Source organism: Nannospalax galili, unplaced genomic scaffold (genome assembly GCF_000622305.1).
Source record: "Nannospalax galili isolate Female #2095 unplaced genomic scaffold, S.galili_v1.0 scaffold380, whole genome shotgun sequence".
Lineage (NCBI taxonomy): Eukaryota > Metazoa > Chordata > Mammalia > Rodentia > Spalacidae > Nannospalax > Nannospalax galili.
Genome location: NW_008348568.1, coordinates 5081290 through 5097947, shown reverse-complemented (window position 1 = coordinate 5097947; position 16658 = coordinate 5081290).

Below are 16658 nucleotides of genomic sequence, written 5' to 3'. Positions count from 1 at the left end.
AGATACAAGTGGTAGCTTACTAAAAATAACCCAGAAGTACAGCACTGAAGGAGCAGGGACGAAGCTCTGTTAAAGATTACTGCTGGCGTGGAAGCTGGAAAAGGGACTGGTTCAAGATGCTCTTAGGACAAGTTGTCCCAGATAACTGCTATGTATCCACCTACACCACACTTTATCCAACCATTTCCCTGTAGGCCGATGCTTGTTTTATTTACAGGGTTTTGCCACTATGAACAATACCGTAATCAAGGTAATGTGGAGTATTGATTGTTTCCCTACCTCCCGGTCACTCCACTGCTCATGGATGTATATTTACGAATGATAGCCTTTTGTTGTTTCTATAGGCTATATTTACAGGAACAGGATTTCTGAGTAGAATTAAATAAGTTCTTAGGTATCTAGCATTTAGTAGGTATGTATATCTATGTACATATATTTATTAATATACAGTATCTTTTAAAAATTCCTCTTTTCTGACAGAAATACTTTGCTGACAAAAAACAAAACAAAACAAAACAAAACCCTCAGCAATGCTTTGTGACTTTGGGTGCCAAGTATTGATCATGATCAAGATTGTAAGCACTTTGCTTGATCTTAAAGTAGGACTGTGAACAAGCCCTATTCTGTGATTCCTGTTTTACGAACCAGGAGAAGTAAAGATTCTCACAAAACTGGAAGTGGTAGAGCCGTCTTCAAACCCAGATCTGCGGGTCCAGAATCATTTTCCTGGCCTCTTTCTCTCCTATCTTTGGTGGCTATTTCTGTTCATAGACTCTTCTCAGCTCCTTTGCTTGGAGGATAGAAAAATCCCTTTCAGTTTGAGCCAATAGCAATTACTCTCCAACTGGAGACCTAATTGTAACCCAGCTGCTTGCTCTTCTTTCCCACACCCTATGTTTCCTTGTCCTTGAGTATCTTCCCACCCTGAGGTCCTACAGAATCTCACCATATATTAAACATCCTTCTGGCAAAGCTAGTTCACTGGCAGGCACCCAAGGACAGAGTTACACACAAGGCTCCCCAAACGATGGATTTTCTCCAATTGTGGTCATAGGTAGTGGTACATACAGACTGAAAAACAAATCCTGGAAATTGGACAGAGGCATTGCAGCATCTTGTACATATAGCAACCAGTGCTTGGCTCAAGACACCCCTAACAGAAAAAACAAAGAATTGCTTTGTCTCCTGTCCCTAGAACCAGGGTCCAAGATCAGCAGTTAACTACCAGACAGAACTACTAGCTAAAACAGATACTTTAGAAACCAGAAGGTAATAAGTTGTAAGAACCCCATATTGTCTGTCAGCTTCAGAAAATCTTGAAATTGCTTGGATTATTTATGGTTGAGAAATATTAAGCAATATACTAAGTCTGCATACCTAGTGAGAGACAGAATCAGTACTGAGGCTCAACATTCCTTGGTGGGGTTGCTCATGGCCTTTCCATTGTAAAATACCATCATAAGGGCAATAACTCTGAATTGAATGAGGCAACAAGTATTTTGCATATATTGTCTCAGCTTTCCTGAAAAACAATTCCAATTTTATCAACTCCTGTGCAGTATGAGATTTCAAGAATTACTATTTTTCTTAAGAAGATATAAGAACTGTGTCTTAAACATCAGATCAGCTTTCCCAAAGTCTTAGAACTAGTGAGATTTAGAGATGGAGTTTAAGATCTGAACCTTGTGGCCCTGGATCTACACTTTGCGTTTTCTTTTCTTCTTAACACCTACCTACTTTCTTCCATGTCTGTGATATTCTGGGTGTAGCCTGGACATTTTTTTCAAATGGAATTTAAAACGATGTCCTTCTTAAACTTCAGATAATATTTAAAGTCTAAAGGGATTGAATTAGTAAATAATTTTGCAAATGAATATGCATGAGTTTTGCTTTGTTTGCAGGGAACTGTTACTAAGATTCATATTGGAAACACTCCACCAACTGAGCTGTATCCCCAGCCTCTATCAAGATATACTTTTGAGACTGAAATTTCTTGTTTGATTTTTCTTTGAACAATGCAAAAGTGTCTGGATGAGTCTTAACAAATGTTTGTAATAAATACTCTTATGATGGGAAGAAGAAAAAACTGTCTAATTAGAAAGCTCAGTTGAGGACAATCCCCAGTCTACATGAAGAGGAGAGACCTCCTGGTGCCTCAATCAATGGCCTGCCCCTTCCCATCCTAGGCTGTCTTCAATGACTAGAACATATTCTAGCAGAGATTTCTAGAATGATAAGGTAAAATAGTGATCCCTGTGGTCTCCACCCAGGATCAATGACTTCCTAGAAAAGGAGGAGTTGTCCATAAAACACATCTTGTGTTCTTCAGCTCCAACCCTTGGAGCCAGATAATGGCAATGAGAATGGATGGACACATGTTGTTCATAATCTGTCAGGGTGGAAGCCCCATTTCTTAGAATTGCATATTGAACCACAGGAAAAACTAAGTCTGCAAGTGAGTCTATGAACTCAGTACAGCATGGACACACAGACACTCCAATGTACATACATACATACATACATACATACATGTACACACATATACACAAAGGGTCATGCTTCTTATTATAAACATGACTTTTTCAGTTTATTACTCTTGCTTTTAAAAATATCGTTTGAGAACTTCATACGTGAATATAGTATGTTTGGATCAAATCCACTACCCACTCCCTTCCCTCCACCTCCTCCCGTACCTCTCCTGCCACTTTCCCCTCCTAACTTCATGTACTCCATTTTAAATCCATTGAGTGCACTTACTGCTGCCGATAAGTGCATGAATGGAGGGCCATTCACTGGAATATGGGCAGTTTATCAGGGATTGCATCCAAAGAAAACTGCCTTGGGCTTAACCCTCGCCATTTTCACTTTGTGTATTGTGAACCTTTAACATTATCTAGAGGCATTGCCCTTGCTAAGTCTAGTCAATGTCTAAAGACAGTGAACAACTTGCCCAGGAGCAAACAAACCGCTGCAGAGCACATACCTGCAACTGCCTCTTTCACAGGCCTTTGATCCTCCCTACCTCTATCTACCTGCCCTAATCACCCAGGAATCCCATTCAAGTAGGGACTGCCTGTATGTCCCAGATTATTCAAATCCGGCAGCTCAAAACCTGTCTGCCCTGCCTTGTCTGTTTCTTATCCCAGAAGTGACCAGACAGTTTGCTGTCATAGTTCTGCCTTTTCCTGTTCTCCTGATGTCCCTGGTGTTTCCCTGTGGCCTCCAGGGGTATGGTGTGCTCCTTTTTGAGGTTTGTGACAAACTCTCTTTTCAATGACAATCATGCCCTCATCTTTTGACTTCAATGTGCCCAAATAACCACAACTCTATTCAAGTATTTCCTGACATGTTCTTTTGGACCTCACTTTTCAAATAAGGGTGCAGACACTGACACCATTAAAGAAACTGTTTTCAGGAAATGTGAGGATGTCAGCAGAGGCCAGAGAGAGAACTGACTCTTCCATTTTGGGCGGTAAGACCATTCCAGGGAACACATGTCAGCGATCACTCCCGTAGTGGGCAGGAAAAGGCATAGCAGTGCGAGAAGCCACTCTGGCATGATTCCTCTCAAAGCGAAGGCCTGGGGAATTTAAAGGCCTTGACTCTTCTGTGACAACCATGGCTGCACGATGATTGGGTAGCAGAACTGCAGGGACTGTCCCCATGTTCTGGGCTCTGTGGCTATGAGAGCTAACTGGCTAATCTTTCCAGCAAGTACATAGAAATATTGTAAGGCTTGTAGGTAATTATGCCTACATAAAGCTAATGCTTTGCCAGTTTAGGAAATGACTTAACTAGCCATAAATCGTTATATACAAATTTTAAAGAAACACCAGTACTTAGATTCAATTAAAAGGTTTCTTGGCTACTATGCAATTACTGTTCATCTAGCTAGATTATTCCTAAGAGTTAATCAAAACCAACCTTGATGGCTCTTCGTTGGAATTCAAAGGCCACCAGGGTTTTGCTTTCTGTACAGATGGAGTCCTAGACTACGTTAAATCTCTGATATGCTCATCAAGCTCCATCTGGGCATTGATGTGACCAGAGCCACTTTTACTTCTGCACTGTGCACTCTTGGACAACACTATTAGTTTTTCTTACCCTCAAGTTTCTTATCTGTAAAATGGGGATAAAATAAGACACACTTCACAGCATTACTGTAAGAATTCAGAGAAATAGGACATGTGTTTTGCACATCATCTGGCTTGTCACTGACCCCATAATGGGTCGCTATCAGTAGATATCACTAAGAACCTGTAAGGTACCCCCCCAAAATGAAAAATGGATATAACATGTAACTCCTAAGTCACCTTTAAGGTCCTTCCTTCTCCGTCAGTGTATTACTCTGAGCAGGACAAATCTTATATCAGGCCTGTTCACCACTCAAGAAAAGTCTGACTCAGCAGAAAGATGTCCTAACCTCATGAATATTCAGCAGAGTATTTCAGATTTCCTTACATATGTTTAAAGTCTCATGCAGCATTGTCAAAAAACAGAAATAAATTTATTGAATGACTTGCTTCTTTAAATTCTTTAAGTTTCTTGTTTAATGCAAGTTCATTCATCCTGATTATTAATTCTAGTGTCAAACAGGTCATTGGAATCTAGTATGTTAAATGGCACTGTCTCACTCTTTACCTTTGTGACACCACAGATGACTTAAATGGAGCAATTTTTAAAGAGACAACCATTGTGATCACTTTGCATCTTTCTCTAAAGTCTTTGAAAATTACTATTAGTATCAGTTAAGTTGAGAAACTTAGTTAAATTTTTCCAAACCTTGTGGATATGTCCCCAGATGAGAAAGGACAAAGATAACGTCTCAACAGCTGGGAGAGGTTTGTGGATTTTGTAGTGGCTGAGGAGAACTGACAAGGAACTATTACACACTGCCCTTGGCAGGAACATATTATGAAATCCAGAGCTTTTTATTATGGACCGAGGAGGGTATTATTCATAATTGCTATTTGATTTGGTCTCCTTCCCATCTTCTTCACAACAGAATGCTTTTCTGCTTTGAAAAATTGCACCATTTAAAGGTGCCCTGTGTCTGTGATTACATGCTATATAGCTTGGCAAATATTCTTTAGAAGAAAACCCAAAAGGCCAGTGAAATTTTCAGTAGCAGATGACATTTTTTACCAACTCCAGAGCCTTTCCTAAGAGGTAAGAATGGAGTTTATCTTCACTCAAGTAATGCCTGGAAATGACCATTATTCCCAGAATACCTCATTCATTCAGCCACCTTCATTAGTCCCAGGAGACTCTTAATAACTCCAGGAAGGCATCCAGACTCATCTATCTGATTCATGTTTGTGTCACCAGGCCCATCTCACACCACTTGTCCACCCTACAAATCCTAGACTGCAGCCATTAATACCTTTAATGCTGCAGCTTTTACTACTGACAGGCTTCCCTAGTAGGAGACGGCATGTCATAATAGGTAAATTTATTGAGGCTCTAATTTTAATGATTCAGGTTGGTGAACTGAAGGGAATTACCAAGCTTCCCAGTGAGACTACCTGGCTGCCATTTTATCATCCTTCTGTTTGTTTCTGTATGTGTTCTTTATGGGATGGATCAATCATTTATTGCTACAGAAATGTCCCGTTATAACAAGACTAAGCAGCTTCTTCCAATAAACATTTATTTTGCTGTATGTCTGTGGGATTTACAGGATGGAAAGGAACCTCACTCAGTTGCTTCTGCCTTGGACATACCCTTCATCCTGCTATGGACCAGGCTAGATAAGTTCTCACAGTGAGCAATTGCACAGCCACTCAAACCTGTATGTATGTCAAACAGCAAGAGCAAGTAATATGATTATTTCTTGAGTACCAGTGATAGACATTGAAAAGTAATATAGCCAATAGCAAAGAGATGCAAAAGGTAAGGAGCCCATTCTGAGAGGCACCTGAGAAGAGTTCCCTTCACTTCCACTTGAATTCTTAGATAGATTTTACTGTTGCATGCCATTGCGTAGAGGACTCTTTCCTCCACTCGAGATTATCTTGCTCCCCCATCCAGTCTTGTGATAGTCCTTGTGGATTCAGAGGCGGGGTAAATAAAGCAATCTGTGATTTTAGTAAGAATACAGATTACTGGGCGACAGATAATGTTAAAGCTGAGTTGTGTAATGCAAATGAAGACAGGGACAGGGACATAGTGCTTGATGTATGATAAGAAGGCAGGAATGTTTTGAGATGCAGCCTGCTGTGGTTTGCATGAAAAGTATCATCCACTGGCTCATCATATGAACACTTGCTTACCACACTGGCGGTGCTGTTTGGGAAGCTATGGAACCTTTATGAACTGGAGGCTTGTTGGAGGAAGTGTACCACTGGGGGCAAGCTTTGAGGGTTTGTAGCCTGACCTCACTTCCTGATCTCTCCACTTCCTGTACTCAGACAAAATGCCATCCACCAGCTTCCTGCTTCTGATGCCATGTCATGTCTTATCAGCTGTAATGAACTCTCTCTTCCTCTGTATCCATAAGCCAAGCTAAAAGCTATCTTCTCTAAGTTGCTTTTTGTCTTGGTATTTTATCATAGCACCAAAAAGTAACTAATGTATCTGAGTTTTCTGTGACCCAGCTGTCCCACTGTCATCACCCCTAGGATGACATTACTGACCCCACTGCTGTGTGTTTTAGCTTTCACTGACCCAGGGCCTTGACAACACAACTCTCTTTGGCTAACTGGAGATACAGCTCATTCTTATTTATACCATGGAACTACTTGTTAAAAGCAAGAGAGGGAGATGGCTTTGGGAATAATGTATTGTGGAATCTAGAAAAGCAGTGACCAGATAACACATTGTTCTAGTTTGTTTCTCCATTGCTGTGACAAAACACTCTGACCAATAGCAATTTAGGGAGGAAAGGGTTTTATTTGTCTTATATCTCTCAGGTCACAGTTCATCAGGGAGCCCAAGGTAGGAACTCAGGGCAGGAACTTGGAGGCAGGAGCTGGAGCACAGGCCATGGAGGAACACTGCTAACTGGCTTGCTCCCCTGGCCCCTGCTCAGCTTGCTTTCTTATGCAACACAGGCCTACCTGTCCAGGGATGGCACCACCCACAGTGGGCTGAGGCCTACCACATCACTCAACAATTTGGGCATGGCTACAGGCCAGTCCAATGAGGAAATTCCCCAATTGAGGCTCCCTCAACACAGATGTGTCAAGTTGACACTAAAGCTACCCAGCACACCTGACCCCTTGTCAACTTGACACACAAACACATCACTATTAAACCATAAGATTTCCAATTCTTGTCCCCAAGATATGATGTTAACATTAATATCACAACATAAGACAGTACAACCTTAAAAACCCCACAGTCCTTAAAAAATCCAAACACTTAAAAGTCCATAGTCTCTTTTAAAAGTCTCTTAACTGTGGGTGGGCTTCTGTAAAATCCAGAACAAGTACTGTCTTATTTCCAAAGGAAGAATCGGGCACACCTAAGCAAAACCAAAGTCCAGCAAAGTAGCTCAAGGCTGGACACCTGGGATTCACTCACGATCTTAAGGACTCCAAAGGGTTCTGGCAGCTTCACTTCTCTGACTGTGCGACTCTGCTGTCCACAGCACACGCAGCTTGTCTCACAGATCCAAGCCAGCTCCATTCCACACCTACTGCTGTCCTTGGTGGTCATCCCATGGTCCTGACATCTCCAAAAAGCTGAAGTCTCCACTGAAACTGAGGTTACATCTTCACTAATAGCCTCTTCTTGCCTCTTGGGGTGCAAAGCCTCAGATTCTCTCCAGGACCCCTTCAATCTTGGGGTCTTCGCTGCAACTGAAGCTGCAACTTTCACCTACGGCCTTTCCTGGCCTTTCAGAGTGCCAAGCCTCAGCTGCTCTCTGTGACCCCCTCACACTCTCAATACCAGAACCATGCAGGAGACTCTTACACATTACCAAGTCCTGCTTGCAGCTAGAGGTAGCGGCTCAGGTCCCCTCTGTGTGCTGATCCTGAGGAAATACCCCCCAGAAGACTTCACTACAGTGATGCTGGTCTCTTGTTACTGCTAACCAGCATCAATTGTCCCAATAACAGAAAGGTTTTCTTCAGGTTCTGCTCTCTTAATCACAGGTGATTCTTCAGCCCCAGCCAATGAGAACCCACAGATTGCCAATCCAAAATCTCACATGAACAGCCCTGATAGTTTCCGCTTCCCTTTGTTCCCTTTGAAGCTTCACGAGCCAGGCCTCCATTGTTCCCAACTCTTTCAGCATAACTGTTCCAAGCGCCACAGCAACAAACTCTAAGCACTCAATGGCTTTTCCAGCCCAAAGTTCCAAACACTTCCACAATCCTCCAACATCGGGTCTGTCACAGCAATTCCCCACTCTCTGATACCAATTTCTGTCCTTGTTTGTTTCTCCATTGCTGTGACAAAACACTCTGACTAATACCAAATTGGGGAGGAAAGGGTTTACTTGTCTTACATCTCCCAGGTCACAGTTCATCAGGGAGCCCAAGGTAGGAATTCAGGGCAGGAACCTGGAGGCAGGAACTGGAACACAGGCCATGTAGAACACTGTTTACTGGCATGCTCCCTCGGCCCCTGCTCAGCCTGCTTTCTTATGCAACACAGGCCCACCTGCCCAGGGATGGCACCACCCACAGTGGGCTGGGCCCTCCCACATCACTCAACAATCAAGCAGGTACCCCATGGACATGACTACAGGCCAGTCCAATGAAGGCAATTCCCCAGTTGAGGCTCCCTCAACCCAGGTATGTCAAGTTGACATTAAAGCTATACAGCACATACATGAACGATAAATGTTGATTTCATCCATGTGCTTTAGAAAAGAAGCGGATGCATAACTAAGATACACAAAGCAATGGCAACCATACCATAAATACCTCCTAGATCTCGCCTCTGGAAATGTACCTTGAAATTTGTCCATTGGTTCAGTTTTCTCTTAGTGACAATAGTAGAATCTTGAAGGAAAAAAAAAATGAATGAATGAATGAATAGGCTTAGAAAACATAAGGAAGCTCCAGCCTTTATTTTATAGGCATGAAAGTGTCTTCAACAAGTGTAAAGGACATGTGTGTTCTGGAGTCAGAGAACTAGAAACTGCAGACCAGAAGGGCAGCATGCAGCTATCAGTGGCTGTCCAGACAACTCTAACAAAAAGATCCTGAATCTGCTCAGGGAAGATAGTATTGGCTAGAATGGGCTCATTTGAGCCTTTAAAATTATATTCAGAAAAGTTTGCTGTCATAAAAATATAGGAGGTGGTACGTGGAAATAATAATTGGGAAAGTAGTTAAGGAACCTACAGGGAGTTCAACACAAGAGGCTTATGCCTTGGTTCTCAGTGAGAACTGTTTCTATGAATTTCTTATGTGGCTTATCATGTGCTTGTGAAAGCATGCATGCGTGTGCGCACACACACACACTCACAGTAAGTTTTGCCAACTACCCTTCTACAATGAAGATACTTTGAATACTGCTTCATTTTCCTTAGAATCTGCAAAGGTCATGGAGATAAATGAGCTTGTAAAAGACAGTGTTATAGCTACACTGAGGCCTCTCTGTGCACAGAGAGGAGAAACGGCATCATTCAATAAAAAGAACACACACTTGGGAATCAGGTAGTTGTGTTTCCAAACACTGGGTTAACCATAGTCCTTTGGACTGAACCTCTGTCCCAGTAATTCTGACTTGGTTACAAGGACAATGCTGCCTAATATAAGAAAGTTTTGTTAGTATTAGAGAAAGGGCGTGTTGATATACTTACTTGATAACAATTTTTTTCTGTGGATGTTAAATTGGGTCACTCCCTTGTGGCTTATCATGTGCTTGTGAAAGCATGCATGCGTGTGCGCACACACACACACTCACAGTAAGTTTTGCCAACTACCCTTCTACAATGAAGATACTTTGAATACTGCTTCATTTTCCTTAGAATCTGCAAAGGTCATGGAGATAAATGAGCTTGTAAAAGACAGTGTTATAGCTACACTGAGGCCTCTCTGTGCACAGAGAGGAGAAACGGCATCATTCAATAAAAAGAACACACACTTGGGAATCAGGTAGTTGTGTTTCCAAACACTGGGTTAACCATAGTCCTTTGGACTGAACCTCTGTCCCAGTAATTCTGACTTGGTTACAAGGACAATGCTGCCTAATATAAGAAAGTTTTGTTAGTATTAGAGAAAGGGCGTGTTGATATACTTACTTGATAACAATTTTTTTCTGTGGATGTTAAATTGGGTCACTCCCTTTTTTGTTTTTGTTTTTCAATGACTTCTGGGATACCTGAGATAATTTATGACCCACAACCTCCCACCTCAGTAATCTGAAATGTCACCCTGGGTCTCTTTCCCTCTTATTACTTTATTTTCCTCCTCTAACCTTGGACCGGTGTACAGCAAATAGCTATATTTTGAGGAAACTGCTTAACGTATTCCTGCAATAAAACAAATTAAAAATCAATCAATCAATCAATCGATTTTCTTCACTGAGAAATTTAGAGATTTCAGCATAAGAAGTGATCAGAAAGACTCGGAAAGGGTATGTTGGGTTGCATGCTGTTTGGAAGAAGATATGCTGGGTTTGTTGAGCACTAGGTTAACCCATCATTTTTTGAGCTTCTGAAATTCATATTAATATGAAGTTTATCACACACTTTATACTGAGATAGTACAGCCAATAATCCTTACTTGAGACATGTGCTCCTAACTTCCCAGCCATTTAGAGAAGCAATTTTTAGGGCACTTGAGGGAAATGCTCTTTCATCAATGGGTCCTGACACCTCATTGTTGTCGTCCCTGGGCCTTTTCTCATCCTGAGGTTCAGAGTCTCTTTCTTCTAAGGCTTTGGATCCTGGGAAACTAGCCAGAACTTTTCTAGCTTGTCTTGCAAGAAACTCAGTTTCAAACAATGTTTTCTCGATCAGTCTTAGTTTTCCACTTTGCTTCTCTATGGCTTTTCTCAGTATTCCCCACTGGAGGGATGGGATCTTGAGTCATAGACTTTATTACAATGTTTTCATGTAGGAATTGGGGAAAAAGCAGTCCAGGTTCCATACAAATCCTGTCACTTATTAGATTATGCCAGGACATCTGGTAACTTACTTAACTTGTCCAAGTCTCAACTTTTTGAAAGTCCGTTATTAAAGGACTGCTGTGAAATTAACTGGGTTGAATCATGTATGCTATTTACAGAAGGACTCAATGCACAATGGTTCCCCTTGCTGATACTCACACTTCCTTGTGTTTCTCACATTTGTGCTCCAACACCTCAGAACATTGGTAGCGTGATTTCCAAGCTCTGCATACCATGGGTAGTGAAGATGCTAAGGGTTCTATTTCTATGTGAACATCACAGACACACCCTATAGACAGGACAAGGTGGAAAAGCAAGGACACTTTCCCTTCCTGGGTGCTGGAGCTAGAGGACGGCTGTGGAGTTTCTGATTGGACAATGACCTAATCTTGGTTGCTGTGGAAAGTAGAGAATATATTTAAGCCCACTGAACTTTGGTTCTTAACCTTGTAGGGATTTTGTGATACTTAAGTAAGTTCACATATTATATAACATATATGTTTTATATATATTATATTATATAATGTTGCTAACTCTGGGAAACTTTGATTTCTGCCTTTCTTCTATAGGGCTATTCCCATCATCATGGGTTTCCTTATACTCTTTGGATAGATGGGATCTTGAAGTCAGAGCCTTTGTTAAGACACTGTAGCGTAGGATTTGAGGTCCTGAAATCTGGAACAAAGGGACCAGGTTCCATACTGGTTCTATCACTTAATAGATTATGATAGGCTATATAGTGACTTACTTCAATTAAATGCCTAGGAGATTCTCAGGCAGTCACCATATGCTCTCGCTGCTTCTGGCACAACTGGGTCATCAGCCACCTGTCTTCTGTCAGTCCTCATGCCACTGGTCCTGCTGCGGATGTGATTTACTGTGTGCAGTATAAAAGCCCTTGCAAATTTTGCTTTTGTTATTCCCATCATAGTAAATAGTTAGCCATTCAACTGGGTACTGTTTTCCCTAAAGAAAGAAGAAACAATACCAGCTATAAATGCCAAATTGAGAAAGTTATAAAATATGACATAAATATTAAGTTCATAGGCCAGAGAGATGGCTCAGTGCTTAAGAGCACTGTTTGTTCTTGCAGAAGAACCACGTTCAAATCCCAGTACCCACATGGTACCTAATAACAGCCTATAACTCAAGTTCCAGGGGATCCAATGTCCTCTTCTGACCTCTTCAGGTAATACATGACTTAGGTGCACTTACACACATGCAGGCATAACACTCATACATACACATAAAATATAAATAAATAAATTTTAAATTTATTTATGACCTGTAGTATATAAGATTATATATTCACATATTCTCTGGAGGTGAAGAGTTTCCTTTATTGACTTTTTTACATATAGGAAAACTACTTTTCTAGGTATTTCTCTTATTGTTTAAAAATGTAGGAACACTTATAAGGAAAGTATATTAACTTTTCTTGTCACAGTATCCAAATACCTTACAAGGAGCAACTTATGAGAAATAATTTCTTTCATGGGTAGTCATGGTGGTACTGTGGCTTGAGTCTCAGGTGGTAGGAGGAAGCTTCAGGCAATTTCACCATCATGACTCCCATCTACTGATCAGAAAACAGAGAGAAGAGAGGAAGCAAAAAGGAGGGAGTTGGACTGTAAATTTCCAGGCCTGTTCTCCAGTGATCCCCAGTGACTAACTCATCCAGCTAGGCTTTACCTCCCAAAGGTTCTACAAACTCCCAAAACAGCACGCCCAGCTGACAACCAAGTGAGCAAACATACGAGCCTGTGAGGGACAGTTCACATTTAAACTAACAGAGAAAGACATAGTATTTACCAGTTGCCTGACACTATGTGGGCACTATGTGCATGCTGTTTCAAAGTTCAAATTGGCCCTTCAGAAGGAGCCATTGCTGTGCAATGGGAAAACGGGCTCAAGAAGTTAAGCAGTATATTTAACTTGAAAGTGGCAAATTGGGATTGAAGTTCAGTTTTGTCTAACCCCTAAGCACCACCTCCCCACCCACATATGACAGGTTTGTACAGACTAATTAGTGCTGCAAGAAATACAGAGTTGCTTTAGATTTTGCCAAGTCTTATAGCAGAACAGGAAATAAATGAAAACTACACAGACTACCAGGCATCCACAGAAGGCAGGAAATCAGTTTCCCATAGGCTCACCCTGCCAAAGAGCTTTTATAAAGCCTACAAGAAATCATTTTAGTGGTATGTTCCCGAGGCTCCACCCATCTCCAACAAAAGCATGAGTTACTGCAGACCAGCATCCCGTTCCTGTATGCATCATCATGTAACTCCATAGCTCGGTAAAGTGTCTTTCTCTTGTAGGATGCTGTCAGAAGCTTGCCAACCCTGGCTCCACAATGCTGCCTCTGCAATTTTGGGTTATTTCAGTGGAAAATAATCCAGTACATTGGCAAACTGTATTCATGGAGATTCATGCCTTTACCAGGAGGGTGGACTTCTGTGTGTGCATAACATTCACATTCTGAAGGAACTCCAAGAGCATTACAGTGCCCCTAGGACTTTCTTTAAGCACCAAAGCTATTTCAGGAGAGAGAGAGGAGCCATGGTGATCCTCCAGCTTGTGGCCCTGCCTATATGTTACTTTGAAGCCTTGACAACTGAAAGATAAATTGCCCTTATAACTTGGGTCATCAGTGCTAAATGTGGAAACTTCCTGAAAGAGGTCTCCCAGAGAGGGTGGTGTCTCTAGGCAGAACTGCAAGCCTTGTGCAAAGGGGAAAGTGTGCAGCTTCAGACTCCCACCTCCAGCATCAGCTGCTCAAGGTTAAGTTCATCTTTGATAGTTTTTGCCCCGACGAGCAAATCAGGAGAGTGCTCAGAAGTAGGACATCCGACAGCCAACTGGCTCTTGAAACCTGGTGATCTCATCACTCCATCAGCACTTTGAGCTGAGCACCATCAATATACCAAGTGCTTGATTTAAATTCTGCAACTCTTAGAAATTATAGAATATCAGCTTTTCAGGCTAGCATAAGAAAGCAAAAGTGTTCTAGAGGTCACGCTACTAGTTGAAACCAAAGCTAGTGTGGTTGCAAAGCATTCTGATACAGCCCTATATTCTTTCCGCCAGGCCTTGTGGACTCGACTCCCTCTCTTGCACACACTTGATCATTCTTTTGTGAACTCTTTTAATAAACGTGTTTTGAGTGCCTGTTACATGCTACATATGGTGCTGAGTGCTGAGATACCGGGTGAGGAAGCAGACCAAGTCCTCTCTGAGGTTACATGGTACTCAAGGGAGGAATATAATGAACAAAGGATTCTGGAGAGTGCTGAGACGTTACAATTTTTAATGCTTATAAATACATATGGAGAACACGAAGTGGTCTTCAGAAGATAGATGGAGTCACAGAAAAAATGACTCTCTGAATGAAGGTGGAAGGCCAGTGTTAATGAGCAAGGTCAAGATGAGCAGGGTGAGGAAGAGAAGACTCTCTCAAGCTGAAGGAAAAGCAGGTACAAAGGGCCTGAGGTATGAAAGGCAATGCGTTCCTCATGGATCTGGAAGTGGTAAAGTTTGATTAGTGTGTCTTCTAATTGTTCTAAATCATATCAGTTTCCTAACAAATATCATCCAAATCTTTCTCATTCTTTTTAATGAGAACAATAAAAGAGGGATTCAAGTCAGAACCCATTTCATGAGTGAGAAGGAGTCATCTCTACAGGAACAACATCTAAGAACAGAGAGAAAGAATTCACCTCAGAAGGCATGAAGATGATGCCCACCCTCATTCTCAGCCAGTCGTCTTCACTGCCTCAGCCTTATTGGCCCAGTTACTACCTTCTCTCAGCCTCTCTACCTAATGGCATCTAAATTAGTCTTTTATATAATGGGTCAGGAATTCTAAGTTATAAATTATTCTTAGACCTGAAAAAGTATCCAGTCTCTGTGGGTTCTTTGCCCTAAAATGAACAAATCTTGCATCTTGCTGAAATGATCATGTCTCTGATTTCACTTTTGTTAATCCAAAATTCTATTCAGAATGAACTATTAGGAAGGAAATTTACATTTACCAAGTATAAAATTTGTGTCAGCCATTTCTTTGAACTGAAGCACGGTCCTCTGGATATAACAGAGCCGGGCCACTGCACTCATAAGTGCACAGCGTCTGTGGTTGCTGGCATGAGACTTGCACAAGATCAAGCCAATCAGCATTCCAGCTTGGAGTGGGGAGTGGCTTACAAGTTCCAACCCTTAGATGGAGGAGCTATTGACAGTTTTTGGCTTCTGACAGCAGAAGAATCAGTTTCCTTTTTTCAAAAAAAAATATTTTATTTATTATTTTTATTTCATGTGTATGAGTGTATTGCCTGCATGTATGTGAGTGCACCTGTGTCATGCAATGCCGTGGAGGTCAGAAGAGGGCTTTGGATTTCCCTGGATCTGGAGTTAAGGGCGGTTAGCAGCTGCCATGTGGGTGCTAGGAATCAAACGCGGGTCCTCTGAAAGAGTAGTCAGTGCTCTTAATCACTGAGCCATCTCTCCAGCCCCAGAATCAGTTTTCTTTAAAGTCAGTCACACTGTAGTAGATGGCTCTGTACCCATGAGCATATAGGTAGTGTAAACTGGATTGTGAGGGTTATTTTTTTTAAAGGCGGGAGACACAATGTTGGGAGGGTGTAGGGGACTATGGAGTAGATCTGAGAGGAGTTAGTGGGGAGATATAGGGGGAGAATACATTATAAAAATACATTATTAAAAACTCAAGAATGAATGAAATTATATTTTAACGAATAGTAGGCGGCAGATGTAATAAACTTATTTGGTGATGAGGAAGTTGAGAATCTGAAAGATGACAATGTTTCCTTATAGTCATATAAAATAAGACCAAAACAAGTCCTTGAAACCAAGTCTCCAGTGAAGTGGATGTTTGGCTTTAGGACAAAGAACTTTGTCCCGTGTGTGACTTGTCTTGCCTTGAATCTGGCTGCATATGACACTCATTTCCCTTCCCTGTGGGTTTGCCATTAGTTGAGTTTTCAACAACAAACATGAAACCCAAGTATGTAAAGTGGCTCTGTTATGTTTCAAGAAATGATCCAGTTAGCTGCCCCTTAAAATCTCAGGTCAAGACATGTGTATGATGAAAACTTCCTGTTGGGAAATAAGCTTAGGGAACAAGGAAAGGCTTTATTTTCAACAGTGAAGTTCCCCCATAGGAACATTCTTTTAGTATTTACTTTAAAGAAAAGAGTCAAACTAGCAGCACATGACCAAGTTCCAAGAGGAGACACATTTTCCTTGTTCTCATAAACTATCGTATGAAATGGTTAGAGGGGGTCTCAGGTGTGTTCAAATTCTATTTTAATTTTATTTTTGTTGTTTTGGTTTTATTTGGTATTTCTGGGAATGATACCTAGCATACTGTACATGCTAGAAACTCTCAAGCCTTTGATTTTTCTTTTGTTGAGAATTTCATATGAGTATTGTCTTTGCATTATTTTCATCCCTCTCAGGCTCTTTACAACTCTGCACATGCCCCCTACACTCCATCTCAATTTCTGTTCCTTTTCTTGATTATTGTTACAAATACATACATGTATAAACATACAGTTATATATATATAA